Source organism: Rousettus aegyptiacus, unplaced genomic scaffold, assembly GCF_014176215.1.
Source record: "Rousettus aegyptiacus isolate mRouAeg1 unplaced genomic scaffold, mRouAeg1.p scaffold_m13_p_15, whole genome shotgun sequence".
NCBI lineage: Eukaryota > Metazoa > Chordata > Mammalia > Chiroptera > Pteropodidae > Rousettus > Rousettus aegyptiacus.
Window position 1 is genome coordinate 13,523,048 of NW_023416290.1, and position 17,100 is coordinate 13,540,147.

Here is a 17,100-nt window from a genome sequence, read left to right on the forward strand (position 1 = left end):
GGAATTTATTGATCTGTGAACATTTTACATTTGAAAAACACTCATACATTTAAAACTGAAATAATTGTATCCTTGCTCAGCAAAGCTGAATGATAGAAATATTTTAGAGCTTCTAAGCTAGAAAAAATAGTCAAGGCCATATTTTTTATACTTTAATTCTTTATATGACTAATTTTTAAGAATAAGAGGGTCGGTCATTCAAAACGACTTTACTAGAATATTTGCTAACATAGACAAAAGTATTTTCACACCATATTTTGCTTTGAAGAATATACGTATATGAAATGCACAACATCCTTTCAAACTAATTGCTCATCAACTTCCATAAAACTAGAACATATGCACCACATTTTAATTCCAAATGTTAAATACATTTTCAATCTTTAACACAGCTTATCAAAACTTCTCATTCTTCTTGCCTTTGGATTGTGAAATGAAATTCTTTTGAAAACTTTCAAGGTTTTTGTTAAAAGGAAAATAGAGAGCTTTGCTCCAAAATTACAATAGCATTGTTATTTTTATATTTATAAACACTAGTTAGTCAAACAGAATGATTTCTCAATCCAATGGATTGTTGTATTTCACATTATTTACTTCCTTTTCACAACCAAATCTACTGAATCAGAATTCTGGGCATGGCACTGAACAATCTGTGAAATATTAGAGGAGTTCCCATTAAAACTAGGAACAAAATTTGGAGAATGGCTATTGCCATAATTATTTATCACCATTTTAGAAGTTCTTCCCAATGTTTCAAGACTTGTAACAGAAATAAGAGATCAAGTTTCTTTAAAGGAAAAGAGAGAGTGTGTAAGCAAGACAACTGACTGAGAAACTACTTCAGTTAAGATGTTTCAGTAAAGTATCACATAAAAGATAGATGCATAAATAACCAAACAACATTTTCTGCTAGAGTTGTACTGGAAGAATGACTTGAGTCCCAAAAGTAATAAAAATATAAAATACTAAAAATTACTCTAAAAGAAATGTGTTTGATTTACATTTTTAAGAAAGCATGACTTTAATAAGATGCTGAAGAAGATATAAACAGAATATAGACCCAAGCTCATAAATAAAATGGTGGGATATTACAAGTCGACCAAGTCTTCCAAAGTTAACATAATGTTTTAAGAATATCCTGATCAAAAGTAAATTAGCTGTTTAAAAATTTGACCAAACAAAGTTAGGAGAACAAATAAGTAAGAATAGCTAAGAAAATGTTTAAAATGACAACTGCTAAATATATATTTATTATTCTATTGAGGTAGAAAAAATCTACAAAGTGCGAGACTAGGGTAAAAACTAAAGAAGAAACCAAAGAATGATAGACAAAATATTTCACAAGTGGTCTGTAGTCACTCAAAACATTCAAGATAGATCTTGCTGGAACACTCCAGCATGTATCCTGGCCGAACATCACTTCTGGAGAGAACTGCAAAATAGAACTGATAGTCCTTAAAAATATTCTAAACTGTAAAAGAACATAACATAAAATTTTATATAATTTTCAATTGCTGTCAAATTATTTTTAAAATCAGCAAAATAACTATTTAAAAAAATAAATCTCAAGTGGGCTGTTTTCAGCATAGTCAAAAAACCCTCTTATAAATAAAAATAGAGTACTAGTGAAAGTTAAAAATTTTTTTAAACCCTAGAATGAAATGGTGAAGAATATAACTGATCTTGGGAACGGAAAACTTTCTAAGTATATGAGCAATAAAATGTTATCCTAGATGCTTAACCATATAACCTGTAAAATTCCAATACATCAAAAACGTAAAAATACTTGAATGTGGTAGGTAATAATTTGTAACACCTTCAACCGAAACTCTTATTAAAAAAATGAATCCCATGGAAAAATTAGCAGAGAGCACTAATGTGTAATTCACAGAACAAATTACATAAAAGGGTGGGAAAAAAATGTCAACCTCACTAGTAATCGAACACATTGCAAATTTAAAATTCTCTGTATGGCAGAGTGAGATAGTGTTTCAAAACTATTCCCCTTTCCCCCAATTATTTTCTAGTTTTTTGGCTGGGTCTAGAATGAGCCAAAATAAACACTACATCTTCCAATTTCTCTAACCATTAGGTTTGGCCAGGTGACTAAGTTCTAATTAACGGGTTATGTACGGAAGAAGTTTGATAAGCAAACTGTGCATTGTGTCCTTAAGGGGAGGGGGGCTCTGCCTCCCTTCTTTTTTTTCACTTCTATCGTGCTGTTTGGAACACAGTGGTCTTTGGACAACACTATGGAGAAGAACCCTTGCTAATTGACATCAGCCCCTTTTGCTACATCTGGACCATTAAATAAGAAGAAAAATCAAATTATATCTTCTTTCTACCACAAAACTTTTTTTTGAGCCTCCGATAAATGAAATTGAACTAATGCTCAATGAGAAACATGTTTTTCCCCTCTTTTGTAGTGTCAGTGATTCTAAAAGTGATCATATTTAATATTAGTGATAGCAAATGAGATGGATACAACTCATACCATGCAGGTGGGAGGAGTTACCAGCTCAGGATGTGAGTGGAGCACTGCATAATATGTGTGCACAAATATAAGCATTGGCCTTAGATAGATACATAAATTTGTACAACCCTTAAAAATACATTTTGAAAGTGTCAATCAAAAGTGTCAGTAGATCATGGTCCCACTGTGGAAATGTCACGAATACCTAGAGCTCTGTTAAAAATCTTGCGTTTAAAGTTTCATTTTACACACACACACACACACACACACACACACACACACACACAATCAAAATACTGAAAAAGGTGATAAACTGTGGTACATAAATATGATAGGCTATAATGTAGCCGCTGTACTTTATCTTTGAAAACTATTGTCAGATAATAAATTTAATGCAACGTTAATAAAATATAGAAAATAATTCTATCTATACCATGATTCTCATCTTTTTGAGGTAGAAAGAAGGCACACATGTATATACACATAGAAAAAGGGAGGAATATACAAAATTATTAATATATTTATCTTTGAGTGATGATACTATCAGTATTTTTTATCTCTACTCTATTAATATCTCTCGTTATTTCCTTTTTAATATAATCATGTATTATTTTGAAAATCAGTAAAAAATATTTAAAAATCTTTCTAATAGAATCCTGCATAAAAACATTGTTGCCAATTTTTCATCTATAAATGTCTAGTTTATTATAAACATTCAAATTTAGTCCATTCTATGGTCTGAATATCTGTATGCCCTCTGAATTCATGTACTGAAATCTTAATCCCCAAGGTGAAAGTATTAGGAGGTGGAGCCTCTGGGCGATGCTTAGGTCATAAGGGTAGAGCCCTTATGAGTGAGATTAGTGCTTTTACAAAGGAGACCCCCACGGAGCTCCCTAGCCCCTAAAACTACTTGAGGATCCAGAGGAAAGGCACCCTCTAGGAAACAAGAGGTAGACTTTCATCAGGCAATTGAGGGCATCTTGATCTTGGACTTGAGAGAAATGTGGGAAATAATATTCTGTAGTTTACAAGCTACCCAATTTGTGGTATTTTTGCTGAATGGACTAAGTAGCCTGAATGGACTAAGACAGTCAATGATTACAGCATCTGTAATGTGGTTAACTAAATTATGATAAAGGAAAATGTATCTCATTCACAACTGAAAATAATCGAAACCACTTAAAACTTATTACACATGAATATTTTTCATCAGAGGTTTTGCAGAAAAATATATACAGAACAATTAAGTTGTCTATTTTAATTTATTTGCATGATCACACACAAATTTAAGAAAAATACAATTCCCCTTTTCAGATGTAGAATTAAAGACAGGAATACACAGTAGGAAAAAGAAAATTCTTAAACTTACTGTGCTTAAAGATATTTGTCTAAATCAGTGGACATTCATTAAAATATTCAAATCTAAATTAAAATGGTATAAATGGTTATCTTAATGCATGTAAATATGACATTTTTAATATAATACTTCACATTATAATTATCAGTTCTATTACAAGGTCAGTATTTGAGCAACGTTCATAGCCCAGAACAGCTTTAGAATGTAAATTAATATTGTTTTAAAGTAAGAGTGACTAGTTTCCCAATTTTATTTTTATGAAAAAGATTTAGCCTTATACTTTATATCCTAAGCTACTTGCAATCTTATTTTCCTGTGTTTGGAAAACAAATCTTGGGCATCACATAAATTTTATTATGTCTTAAATCTGTGTAGGGTCTCCCTTAAGAGCTCACACACATGGCTCATATATTACAGCAGACACAAATCCTAGTGAGGTGCAGCCTTCTCCATTGTAAGATGTTGAAAATATATTCCATAAAATTGTTTACATGCCTTAAATATTTAATAGTTGACCAGAACAGGTCAACAAGCATTAATTAAATGCCTCGTGTGTACTTAGCTATGTGTTAGGCATTTAGGATAGAGACTAAATATAAAGCTTGAATGACTTCCTAAGAAAGATTTTGAAACAATATTTCATTAAACATTTTTGGTGACTAAGATAAATTATCCTTGTTTATGCTGTAGTGTGCAATATTGATCAAAGAACTTATTGGAGAAAGGAGACTCATAAATTTCAAACAATTGGATACTGGTTCAAAATAATTTACAGTTAAGTGATAACTTGTATGGTGTAAATTACTAGTATTGTACTTTGTTAGTTAAGAGAAGTGAGAAATTAATGAGCTTATAAAGGAGAAAAGACCCATCGAGAACATTTGAATTTTGACTTTAAACGTCAGCAAGATTAGGCTAGGGAGAAAAGGGTGTAGGTTACAGGTGTGAAGATCAGAAGAGAGATGGTATAGAGAAAGCTGGGGGTGGCCAGGACATGTGGAAGGTAAACGTGTGTGCTCCGTAATTTAGGAAAACAGATGCAAAGTTGTAATAAGAGCGAGATATATCTTACTAGCATGTTTTAGCCAAATATACATTAGTAATCTGATCTATATTATTACTTTAGAACCATGAGGGAATATGCAAATGTGGCCTGAACGCAGGCCAACCAGGTGGCTGCCTTCCAGCCCACAGAATAAGGCAAAAGCGATGGCATATCATGTAGTCAACAATATCATAATAACTATGTTTAGTGCCAGGTGGGTTCTAGACTAATTGGGAGGATTACTTCATAAATTCTATAAATGTCTAACCACTATGCTGTACATCTGAAACTAATATAATATTGTATGTCGACTGTAATTGAAAAATAAAATTTTTTTTTAAGACGTGATGGGATATCACTTCTGTGATTAAGACACGTAAGATTTTGACTTCTGTCTTCCTGGCAGCCTCTCTCCTTTGATGGCCTTGATGGAGCAAGCTGCCATGTTGGGAACAGCCATATGGCAAGGAACTGAGGTGGCCTCAAGCCAACAGCCAACTAGGAACTGAGTCCCTCAGGAAAACAGCCCTTAATGGACTGAAGGTCTGCCGATAAGACATGAACTTGGAAATAGATTCTTTCCCATCATATCATCAGATAAGGCCTGGTCCTGGGTGACATCGTGATTGTAGCCTTGTGAAAGACATTGAAACAGATTCCTGACCCACACTCAGAGATTAAAAAAAAAAAAAGGTGTGTTGCTTTAAGTCACTAAGGTTCAGGATAATATAGGTTATGGCAGCAATAAATAAATAATAAATATATATCTTTTTTTTTTTTCTTGCCTTTCCCTTTTCTTGTTCGCTAGAGAGGAACATGACTTTGGTTTCTTCTCCTTTCCCACCTTCTAAAAAAAGTTCACTCATTATTGCAATTATTCTTTGGAGTTTGTGTTCGGAATCAAAAAGTAAGAGTGACAGAATGAAGAACAAGAAACATATAGAACCAGACTGGGAAAGAGGCTATTCTGGGAGGGGGGTTAAGGGGAGAGATGTAAGGCACAAAGGCAAAGGAATTCAGGTAAGAAGGAAAAGAAAAAAATATACTGAAAAATTGTGATTGTGCCATTCTATTTTGGTGGTTGGACTGTGTAATTTTCATCATGGGCCCTTGTCTGACATGGGACCACATGGCCTACGACATCCATAGGGTAAAAGAATACGTTCTCGCGTTCTCCCTGTGGAATTTTCTTCAGGTAAAGGCTAATCGGAGTCACTAGTGTCTTCACCACCCTAATCTTTGAAGAATTTCACAGAGCTTCCATCTTGCCAAAGACATGTATTTGGAGCCATTCTGAAGCTGCTTTCTCAATGCACCCCATTCTGAAGGCATGTCTGCATTAAAGAGAAAAGGGGAAGGAGGACATGCAGGAAACTTCCCAATGAATTAGGAGACAGGGCTAGCGGGGTTACCGGCAAAGATGCTACCAGTGACTTTGGATACTAATATAAAAGAGTGGTAATGCAACCAGCAATTATGGTACCAGTGTTTTGAACTTAAAGGGCACAAAACATATGCTCGCTGTCCATCATCGGCATTTCACCCAAGGTAGATAATAATAAAATAATTAACATTTTTCACTGCTAACTGCCAGGGTCCCAAGTAATTTACATATAGATCTCATCTGATTCTCACAATTACATATGAAAGAGTTTCTGCTGTTATCTACATTTTATAGATGAGGAAAGAGGCAAAGGGATGTTATACAATTTGCCTAAATTTACAAAACTATAAGAGGTGCGCACACAGGAAGTTTAATTTCGGAGTCCTGTTCTTAACAAATAGTAATAAATATTAATTGACTGATAATTCTGGAGAGATTACCACGAACAGAGCTGTACACCAGTAAGTTTTATGAAAAGTTTATATAATGTGTACTTGAAAGTTTCGAGTATTAACATCTTCCTAATAATGAATGCGAACGTAATTATTACGAGCGATACAACTTTGCTAAGTTCTAAAATCAAAGTTCTTTCATTTTCCATGACCTTTCAATTTAAACAACAAAATTCAATTGGACAGTGATTATGGAATCCTCTTCTCTATCACCCTGTACCTTCAATCCTTTAGAAAGTTTTGCCAACTCTATCTCCTGAAGGAGACCCTGAATCCAACCCTTTCTCATTGCTAAACCCTAGTCAAAGCCTCACCAACAACTCGCCTGAACCGCTATGACAGCCTTCTTCCCAGCTTCTCAGCTTCCACTTTTATCTCCCTATTTTTTCTTCTCTAAGTAATAATAACAGTAGTTTTATTAAAGCGTAAATAACATCATGCTCAAAATTCTCCAAGGGTTTCTGAAAACAATTCACATGAAACCGAAACACTGTACATACACCACAATCCACCATACTCCACTCGAGCTGTCTCCCGCCCGCTCTCAGGCCTCACGGCCTATGGCTGCACACGTTGGTCACTCTGGCCAGCCGCAATGGCTCGCTTTTGTCCTTTGACTATGTTTAGCTCATTTACATGCAGGCCTTCGCACGTGCTATTACCTCTTACCGGAATGCTCCATCTTCAGAGCATCTTCTTTACATGACAACCGGCTATCTCCTTGACATTATAGAAGTATCGCCTCAAATTAAAGCCTTTTATCCTCTTCTTGATTTATTTTCTTGACAGTATTTACCATTTTCTGAAATTATCTTATGTCTTGACTGTCTATCTTACTACATCCATGAGGAAGGGATTTTATCTAATTTGCTACTGTATTTTTCATGCCTAGAGCAATACTTAGTTTTGAGGAGATGCTAATATATAATTATTGAATAGGTAAGTGAATGAATGAATAAATGAATAGCTAATACAAGCTGGTAACACTGGTCACTGCTGAAGATTCGGGAGTAAATAAGGAGACACAGTTTCTGGCCTCAAATTTGAGGGTCTACTTAGTTTCTCTCTAAGGAAGCAAAGTATAAACTGAAATGGGAAGAAGCGCAGGAGAGAGTCAGCCAGGTGGGGAGCGTGGGAAAAGTTTTCCACCACGATGGACGGACGATGAGACAACGAGGTGCAGACTTAAGGGGGAGCAGAGCCTGTTGCAGGCGATGAAAGAGAAGCAGCACCGTGCTATTTGGGGGACAGACACAGAGAAATCAGAGGTGAGGTGGAGGGTAAATCGCCAGCCCTTTATCTCTTACTAAGAGTACGAGCTTTATCAAGAGGGAATGGAGAGCTCTAGACAGGTTTTAAGTAGGAAAGCGATCAAGCTTGAACCTGAATCCAGCCAGCAGCGGCCAAGCCGCATTTTAATAAAAATAACAAATATAACCTCGGTGGGCGGGGTAGTGATACTATGGATAAAGGGTAAGGAGGGTGAGTGGTGAATGGTGGATTCCTTCAAATGTGCAAAATGGTATGTTCAAGACTCACAGTATGACCAGTCCCTCGAATGAATGATATAATGACTCAGGGCTAGTCAGGGATGTATGTGACTGGCGAGTCCAACGACAATCTTTCTTTACGTATGTACATATTTTCTTTACATTTTTTTTCACAATATTCTGAAGCACTATTTTTTTCTAATAAAACTATTTCAGTTCTGAATTAGTCCTAATTTTCATAGTTTGCCTCCATAGAAAAGGCTCAGTATTATTTTTCCTCTTTTATTCGGGGGGTTATAATTCAGACATGCTAAATTATATTTCAGAAAAGAACACTGGCATGGTCTGTCCGACCATTCAATCCTTCTAGCTAGGGTTTTCAGGAGTTGTATTTTATTTTTAGATCTTTAACCTTATCTAGATATTTTTACTTTATCTTCTCTTTACATCAAACATTACTCTGAGATGAACATTTTAGAATACAAATACATAATGTTTGTTCATTCTTCATTTTTTTTTCTGATTCTTTTAAAGATACTCATAGAAATCTTATTGTGTATAAAGTGCTGTGGTCACAGACATATCAAGCATGGACAGTATATTTCAAAATAAAACCAAAATAAAACTTGAGAATCTTTAAGATAACTTGCATTTTTTTTTTTTTTGGTGTCTATAATTACCTTTGCCCGTCTTTATAAGTTCACCAACTAAATAATTTGATTCTTCATATTTCGTTTTGTAAACCAAATTTACTGAAATATAATGTGTGTATATGTTAGGGACCAGAAGTCACCTGCAAGCAACTCCACCTGCAGCCAGCAGCTGGGTCTCACACTTGTTTGTGTGGCCAGCACTTGGCCCAGTGCCTGGCACAGAGTAGGTGCTGTTGAAAATTTACTGAACAGATTAGAGGGAGATAAAGTTGACATTTTGCTGTTAGACGTTTAGTATTCATATTCATTTATTTAAATGTCTATGAAATTTACCATTGCACACTGGTAATGATACCCACACACAGGTTAGCGATCTACAATATTTACCCAAACAACTTTTGGGTCCTTTTCTTTTTGCAGTTGTATTCTATTCAGTGTGCCTTCATCTCACCTACACCTGCGAGTCCCCGATGACCAGCTTTTGAAAAGCAAGAATGTTCTTGTTTGTATGTGAATAATTTATTCACATTTTGTTCCACCCACCAATTTTACTGACATTGAAATTTGGCATAATCTCAGGCATATTGTTATTAATATTAAAGTCATGTAAAACTAGGGCAGAAGCCTATTTTGCATTAATAAAAGTCCTTATCAATGCAAAATATTCCCCCATTATCAAAATTAGCAATGCAGAAATGCAAATATGGTTCTCCAAGGATTCAAGAACTTGGGTTCACTGGAGTACAGGTACAATTTCTGGAACTCCTGTAAAACTTTGTTGAAAGTACTGACCTAGCGAATTTGTAAACTTTGAAGTAATCATTTTCTTTCTGGCTTAGCAGCTGTGAAAATCAATTAAATCATACTTGAAAATACAAAAACAAAATGGCTATAATTTTTCTTCTTCTTTTACTTTCCTAAATAATTGAAATAGAAATTACCAACTTGGAGCCCTATTCACAAAGATAATATCATAGGGTTAATAAAAAGAGTAACTAAAATAACTTAATAGATTAAGATTTATTATTGCATTTCACAGAGGACTTTAGATAATAATGAAATGTGGCTTCCGGTATAACACTCAAGGTACACATGCGAAGTAATTTATTTTGTAGAAATGGCACATAAACAGGAACGTAGCTGGTGCTTATGTTAATCAATATATACTTTTTAAAAATCTTTATCTTGGATTTATGCAAATAAACATAGCTTAGATCCCCTTTCTAACTTGAGAGCAAACTACCGCACCCTTAGAAACATTCTTATAGTATTTTCCCTCACATACTTACCTTTATAAAAGGAGAAATGGACTAAAAAGACAAGTATTTACAATCAAGAAAATATAAAGCCAGGTTTATTACAGTTGTTAGTTAATATTTTTGTTGGTTTCTAATCCAATCTTGTGTGACTATTTAACTGCTTTGAGTCTGCATGAAATTCATCTCACATGGCTATGCCGCTCTCCTTATCTTTTTTGTCCATCCTCTGCCATTTCCCTCATTTACTGAAGACCCTACTACTGGTCTCAGTCTCTCCCTTCACCCAAGTTGTGCTGTCACCTAGGTGACTTCAGTGACTGCAGAATGGCCCGCTTGACATAGAGGGTCCATGGGCCATCTTCGGGCTGACCCTTCAATCTCCTTCTCCACCCCTGGCCACTTCCACTACAATGGCTGACAGAAAGCCCACAGCTCTGCTGATCCGACCCCCATGATCTCATGGCCCACATGTTTAAGTGGATGCCATTCTTCTCTGGCTCTCCTACCACATCACACTCCTCTTGTCTACCTTTTCTCCACAGCTAGTACTTCCAGTCACTCTCCACAGAAGAGCTAATTTGTAGATAATATCACATCCATCACACAGGAACTCTCTCATCTGAGGGCACTTAATTACAATCTCACTTTTCCCTTCACTCCTGAATGAACACAAGGAACCTTGTTCCTCTCAGCTGAGACTAACCCACTACTTTTGCTTGGCGTCTCATCCTCTCCTATCTGTTCAGGATCCTTGTCTTATTTGTTATTGCTCTCTCTCCCTCTGGTATCGTCCATTGGCTCTGCTTATAATACCTTTTCTGAGCTTGTAATACAGCTAAAAAAAAAAAAAAAGAGCTCATTCATCTATGAGACAGTTCTTAACTCCTCCCTACTTAAAGTAACTTAAACAGTATTTCTGTAATTACTTTTTCTATTTCTTCGCCTTTCTTGCATTCTCCAAGTCACTGGAACCTGGATTTTCTATATCATTCATTTATACAGTCAACAGGTATTGAGAGCTGACTACGCCAAAGACACTGTTCTGGGTGCTTAAATACAGCAGTTAATGAGACACATATATTCTCAGTCATCCGGAATATTATGAGAAACCCTTTCAGAGATTATAGAAGTCATTTATATTGTCTTCAAGACTTGTCATATACCACATTCTCCTTTTTAAAATATAATTGTCACTTGCCTAATAAATCTCAGAAATGAATATCTCTACCACTATTTCTATATCTGTATCATGTCATAAGTTCATCTTACTTTCTAAAAAAAAATAATTTAAATATTTCCAGGCAGTGAAAACAAAAATAAAGTTAAGTAGCTTTGCCTCATGTAAATTGTGACTGTAATTCTTATATTAAACAGCACAACCAACTCTGATATTCAAGAAGGTACATTAGAAATCACTGAGAAAATTTTTTAAAAAGATAATAAATAACCATGGTAACACATCGTTCCATTAATCGTGAACATGTTTTTAAGTTTTATTTTTCCAAGACACCATGGCCAAATTATTTCATATGTGAAATTTAAGAATTTGAAATGATCTCCCTTTTGAAGCCTGTGATATATTTAACGGTCACCATTTTCACTGGAAATCGACAAATTACTATCCTATACCTTCGGTTCTGTCATGCCCTTATATCTGAGATTCAACAGTTCGCATGAGATCTACCTTTATATTTAGAAGGGCAGTAACCTTGAAAAACTGTGAGAGCTTTAGCTTCAAGCATTGCTTGCTCATTTTATGGTTTAAATTTGCCTTTATGTTTACTTAATTTCCATGTTTATATGTGGAAAATGATACCGAAGGATAGAATGTCATTTCAATTTGCATCCATCTGCACAAATAGAGGGCAGTGTAATCCTCACCCTCCAAATCTGCAACTATTACTATATTTCCTCAAACTTTCTAGGCTATGTATTTCCCACACACAAGACCCTTTTGCTTCCATTGCTACCATCCTGTTTGCTCTTCTTCCTGCCTCTGTCACCGCAGCAATGAGACGGAGAACATGAAGGATGCTGCCAGACACCCCATAGCCACTAGAGTGAAATGAGAAGACTGTAAACCAGAATCTGTAGATGTACATCATAAACTGTAGGTAACTGAGAGTTAGCTTTGTGCAAAGTTCATCATCTATTTGCCAAGGACTGAAGGGGTAGGTAGCGTGATCTCTTGAGTAGAGAACTAATTGGGAGTCAAGAGACCCTGATTCCATTCTGAGTTCAATTATAGCTGTGCTCTGTGACTCAGAGTAATTCGCCACATCACTCTATTTCAATTGTCTTCCCTGTAAATTGGATATACTACTTATCACCTACAACCCTCCACGGAATTTGAAGATCTAAATGAATTATTGCCTGTAGAGTAGTTTGCACTCCTGAGGAAAAAAAGTACATACTTCAAGGTAGAAATACTTCAATTTAAACAAAATAAACAACTCCAATACTATAATACTGTCATTCAGCAGAACAACAGAGTGTGAATTTTAGAAGTCCTGAAGTTTTTTTTTAAGGAAATAAGTAATTAAAAGCACAGATAGGGTGATAAAGTTTATTTTCTACTCTAATTAAATGTCAGGATGGTAGGAAGGATCACTATTTTTAAAGCACCGAGGCCAATAGGATCCCTATGAAACTGTAAAATCTTAAAGATCTGTGAAGGACACTACTGACAACAGAAATGCCATTTCTGAGCTGAGAGTTTTAAGATGATTCCCCTAAAACATCCCTAAGAATCCTCCAACTAGCCCATTACCCAAAACAACATTTATTGGAAATCGGTTATGCACACCATCAAATTGCAAACGCTGTGTGTGTGTGTGTGTGTGTGTGTGTGTGTGTGTGTGTGTGTAACTGATACATACATATCATTGCCCGTTCAAGTGCTCCATCCTCTCCCCACAAATGGTAATCTGAAGCGAAAGCAGTTTCGGCATCACAGTCACTCAGCATAGCAAATGCCACTGTGACCTGGCATCCAGGAAACAAAGTCACATTAAGAAGGTTCTCTGAAGTGGTAGATGGGGATCTTTTCTTAATGATAATCAACACAGGAAAAGTCACAGGGGCAAAATAAATGAGAGTCTTGTTCTAGGAGTGATATTTAAACTAATTTGGCTCAGTTTCCTATAGAATAGGCAGGGTAGGTCGCACTAGCATAGTCAGAAGATTAGATAATAGAAATCAGAAAGAAACTTTTGGTAGTAATTCAGCTTAACCCACAGTGATGTTACTTCAAATTATGTGTGTAAGGGTATGTGTTAGTCGACCAATTCCAAATGCTTGGGCTCTAACTATGGAGAGTGCCACGAAACTAGAGTTGCTGTGATTTCATCCAGATGCATCCTGCTCCAGGCTTCTCAGGCTCTTTATTGAAAACTAAGCCCACAGTGAGAATCAAAAGGATTTTAACTATATCATACTGCCTTACCTACCATGTTAGCCATTCTAATAATCCTATATGCTTTAATAATGGATTTAAGTTGTTCCCCCGATAACTCTGTTAAGTTGGAAAGCAAGAGTTATCATGTTATACATTCATTCATTCATTTATTATTTATATTATTCATATTTATAATTTATTAAAAATTAGACATAAATTGAATAATTAACTTAAAATCCCACATTGATGTGGGGGAACAAACAGAAACTAAAATTCCTTGAGAGGGATCATGTCCTTTGTATCTTAGTGACCTCTGCTTAACAGTAACCTTGCCAGATGTCCTAGGGACCACTACCATTTACCAACGACAGTGCTCTACTAGGAGCTTTCCTTTAAAAAAAAAAAAAAAAAAAAAAAAAGTAATTCCTGAGATTTGCAGTGAGTATAATCAAGTTATCTGACTTTTATGCAACTTGAAATGTGAATTTGTCACATGTTCTTCTAGAAAGTAAAGTCTATTTCTCCACACCTGTAACTCTGGGGCTTGGCCACATGACTTTCTTGGGTCCATAGAACTGAAGCAAATTAAATGTCAGCAGAGGATGGAAAAATGCTTATGCCAGCTAGAGAAAGCAAGTCCCAGTGCACAAGCACTATTACATCCACTGCATATGGAGCATGGTGACCTCTGTGTGGATGAGCCCAAGCTACTGTAGGTGAGGTCACATGGAGGAGAACGGAGGCTCACTGGCCGACAGCCGGGTAACCACTCGCCCTAGGATGAGGCCATCTTGGACTGCTGAATGGATCAAAAGACGACACTAAATGCACAAATCGATTCCATCCATGTCGAGACACGAAACCATCTACATGAATTTCATATGCATTACACTAAGGGAAAGAAGCCAGACGAAAAATGCGGCCTACTCTAGATTCTATTTACATGCCATCCTGGCAAAGGCACAGGTCATAGAGATGGAGATGGAGAACATATCACTGTGAGCAGGAGTTAGGGGCAGGAGAAGGTGTGACTGTGAAGGGAGAATATGAGGGAATTCTGGGAGGTGATGGAATGATCCCGTATGTTCCCTGTGGTCGTGGTTATATGACACTAGGTAGTTGTCGAAATTCACAGAATATAACCAGAAAGTAATTTTTATTGCATGTAAACTAAAACAAAATTTTCTCTTTTTGCTTGTTAACTGTGGAATTGTGCAGAATTAGTAGTCAAATTTAGAAGGACCTGGAGTATTTTGATTCTGGGTCTGCACTTTGCTATCTGAGCGATTTAAGTAAATATCAAAACGTCTCAGAGACGTAGTTTGTAACATGGAAATGGAAATAATAATACCCACCTTTGGCTTCCAAATTTCACCTGTGAAATGAGGCAGTACTACTCTCCAGAGTTACGGATGAGAGTTAAGCGAGGCAATGTCTATAGAAGGCCTGGCACAAAGTAAGCACTCAATAAAGGGAAACGATGGTGTAGAAATCGTGCTGCTGATGATGATAATGATCATGAAAATGATGATCGCCATTAGAGGAGCATTTTTGGGGAGAATTTCTGCCAATAGCAAACTGGTACAATTCTCGGAGTTCTGATTCTAAATATACAAGTGTCATGTGGCTGCCTAAAAAACCCTCTACCCCATTGGTCATGAGACTGTCAACAAATGGGGGCTTCCAAGATGAATGAATTCAGCAGATGTACCCTAGGCATCTACTGTATACAAAACTGTCAGGTTCTATGTCCAACAGTACTTTCTAAATCTAAAGGATTAGATGTTTGACCCCTAGGGGTAGAGAAGGAAAAAGTAAAAAAAAAAAAAAAAAAAAAAAATCTTTGTATAAAGTGGTTTCACACAAGCTTCAAGCTTTAGGTAAAAAATACAATTTTCGGTTGAATTTGATTGGCAAGATAAAAACATCTTGGTGAATGGGGAAAACCTATTTTCAATATTCTTAAAGGTTCTCATACAAAGAAAAAGTAGGTAAAAGTTTTAAGTACAGAAAAAAATTGTCAATGCCAAGAGGAAGAAAAAGCAAACTAATTAAAGTTCTAAATATTCAGAAATAATAAAGGGTCTTGGAAAGTACGGAAATAGTACTTTACTCACCTTTAGGATTCTAGAAAATGTAATATGAAATAAAGCACAGTTAATTTATGTTTTTAATTGCAAAACCAAGTAATTGATATTTTAAAAAACAGGGTTACTCAAAAGTAGATCACAACGGGTTTTTTTCAATAGGCCCCATAAGAGGTAAATTATAAAGTCCCCATTTGTGCCTCACGTGAAAGAGAAAAATCCATTACCATTTGCTCTTTATTGGCATAATAGTTCTTCCACACAGCTTACAACCGAGCTTATATTTCACACGTGAACATTTGATTGAGCTCACCTGTTGTGATCTGCCTTAAGTGCTCACATTCCCAGTAGCAGCTGTAGACTGCCAAAACCAAGGCTTCCATCATGTTTTAAAATAATTGAGGGAGCTTTTCCTTTGTTTTGCTTTCGCTCAATCGCACCTGAACATTAAACAGAATTTACTAAAATTTGGAAACTCGGGCATTGATAATGGAAGTGTGCTTACCTCACAGAACTTGAGACTGCCTCCCCTACCCGTTTCTTGTGACAAGATATTCCTAAGAACGAGCACAGGAGCTACTCAGCCCTACTCACTGTCACCTCTGTCAAAACCACAACACAGACATATGCTCAGCAGCTGGGGTGTTAGAGACTTAGGTGCTTATGACTAGTGTTGGCAAGTGGGGGCATCCACCTGCTGGACTGTCCGATAAGCCCGAAGATGCTGACATCTCTAGAATGTTCTAGGCCATATTCCCATTGTCATCTGATAGGAGAAGAGATGGAAAACCTCATTATATGAAAGTGGTAACCAAGAGAAATAGAGACATCTACAGCAAAAGAGAAAGTCCATAGCTCCAAGTGGTCATCTTATCCTATTGAAGCATGAGAGTGAGTTCATTTTTCTTTTGGAACCACAAAATATTTATTAATTTAAAAATATTCTCATCTACGGCAATGGTACCCTGAACAAGCCCGATCTCATCTGATCTTGGAAGCTAAACAGGGTCAGGCATGGTTAGTACTCGGATGGGAGACTACCTAGGGAGACCAGGTACTGTAGGTATAAAAAATAAAAAATAAGGGATTATAAGCTGACAAGGTCCTTGCAATCTGTGAGGTTAACCAAGGGTTGCCTAAATAAATAAATAAATACTATTCTCATGGCATCCTAGCTTATATTAATGGCTATACTGTCTATTATTCATTTTTCAGTCACAAGCCTACCTAACTTTTCAAATCACATTTTATTATGTTTTTAAGCCATGTTAACAGGTTAGCTACACACCCCTTTACCAATCCATTTGACTATTTAAAACCTTAGCTGCCAAGACAATATTTCCTAAATATAGTCAACTGCCTCAGACCGTGCGATATAATGGCATGAAGATCTATATAGACGCAAGTCCCAGATAGGTAGACTGGGGAGCCCAGCCTGAGTCTCCTTACCCTCATGTTAATATGGGAATTTCAGGAGATAATCTACATAAGAGTTCCTAG

General features: G+C 36.2%; 1 protein-coding gene and 1 pseudogene across 2 annotated transcripts in view; one reads left to right on the top strand and one right to left on the bottom strand.

Annotated features, from left to right (window-relative positions):
• Nucleotides 1–17,100, bottom strand: part of NKAIN3 (sodium/potassium transporting ATPase interacting 3) — a 463,387-nt gene that overhangs the window by 345,545 nt on the left and 100,742 nt on the right. The window lies entirely within an intron of this gene.
• On the top strand, nt 16,548–16,666 carry LOC118612298 (annotated as a pseudogene).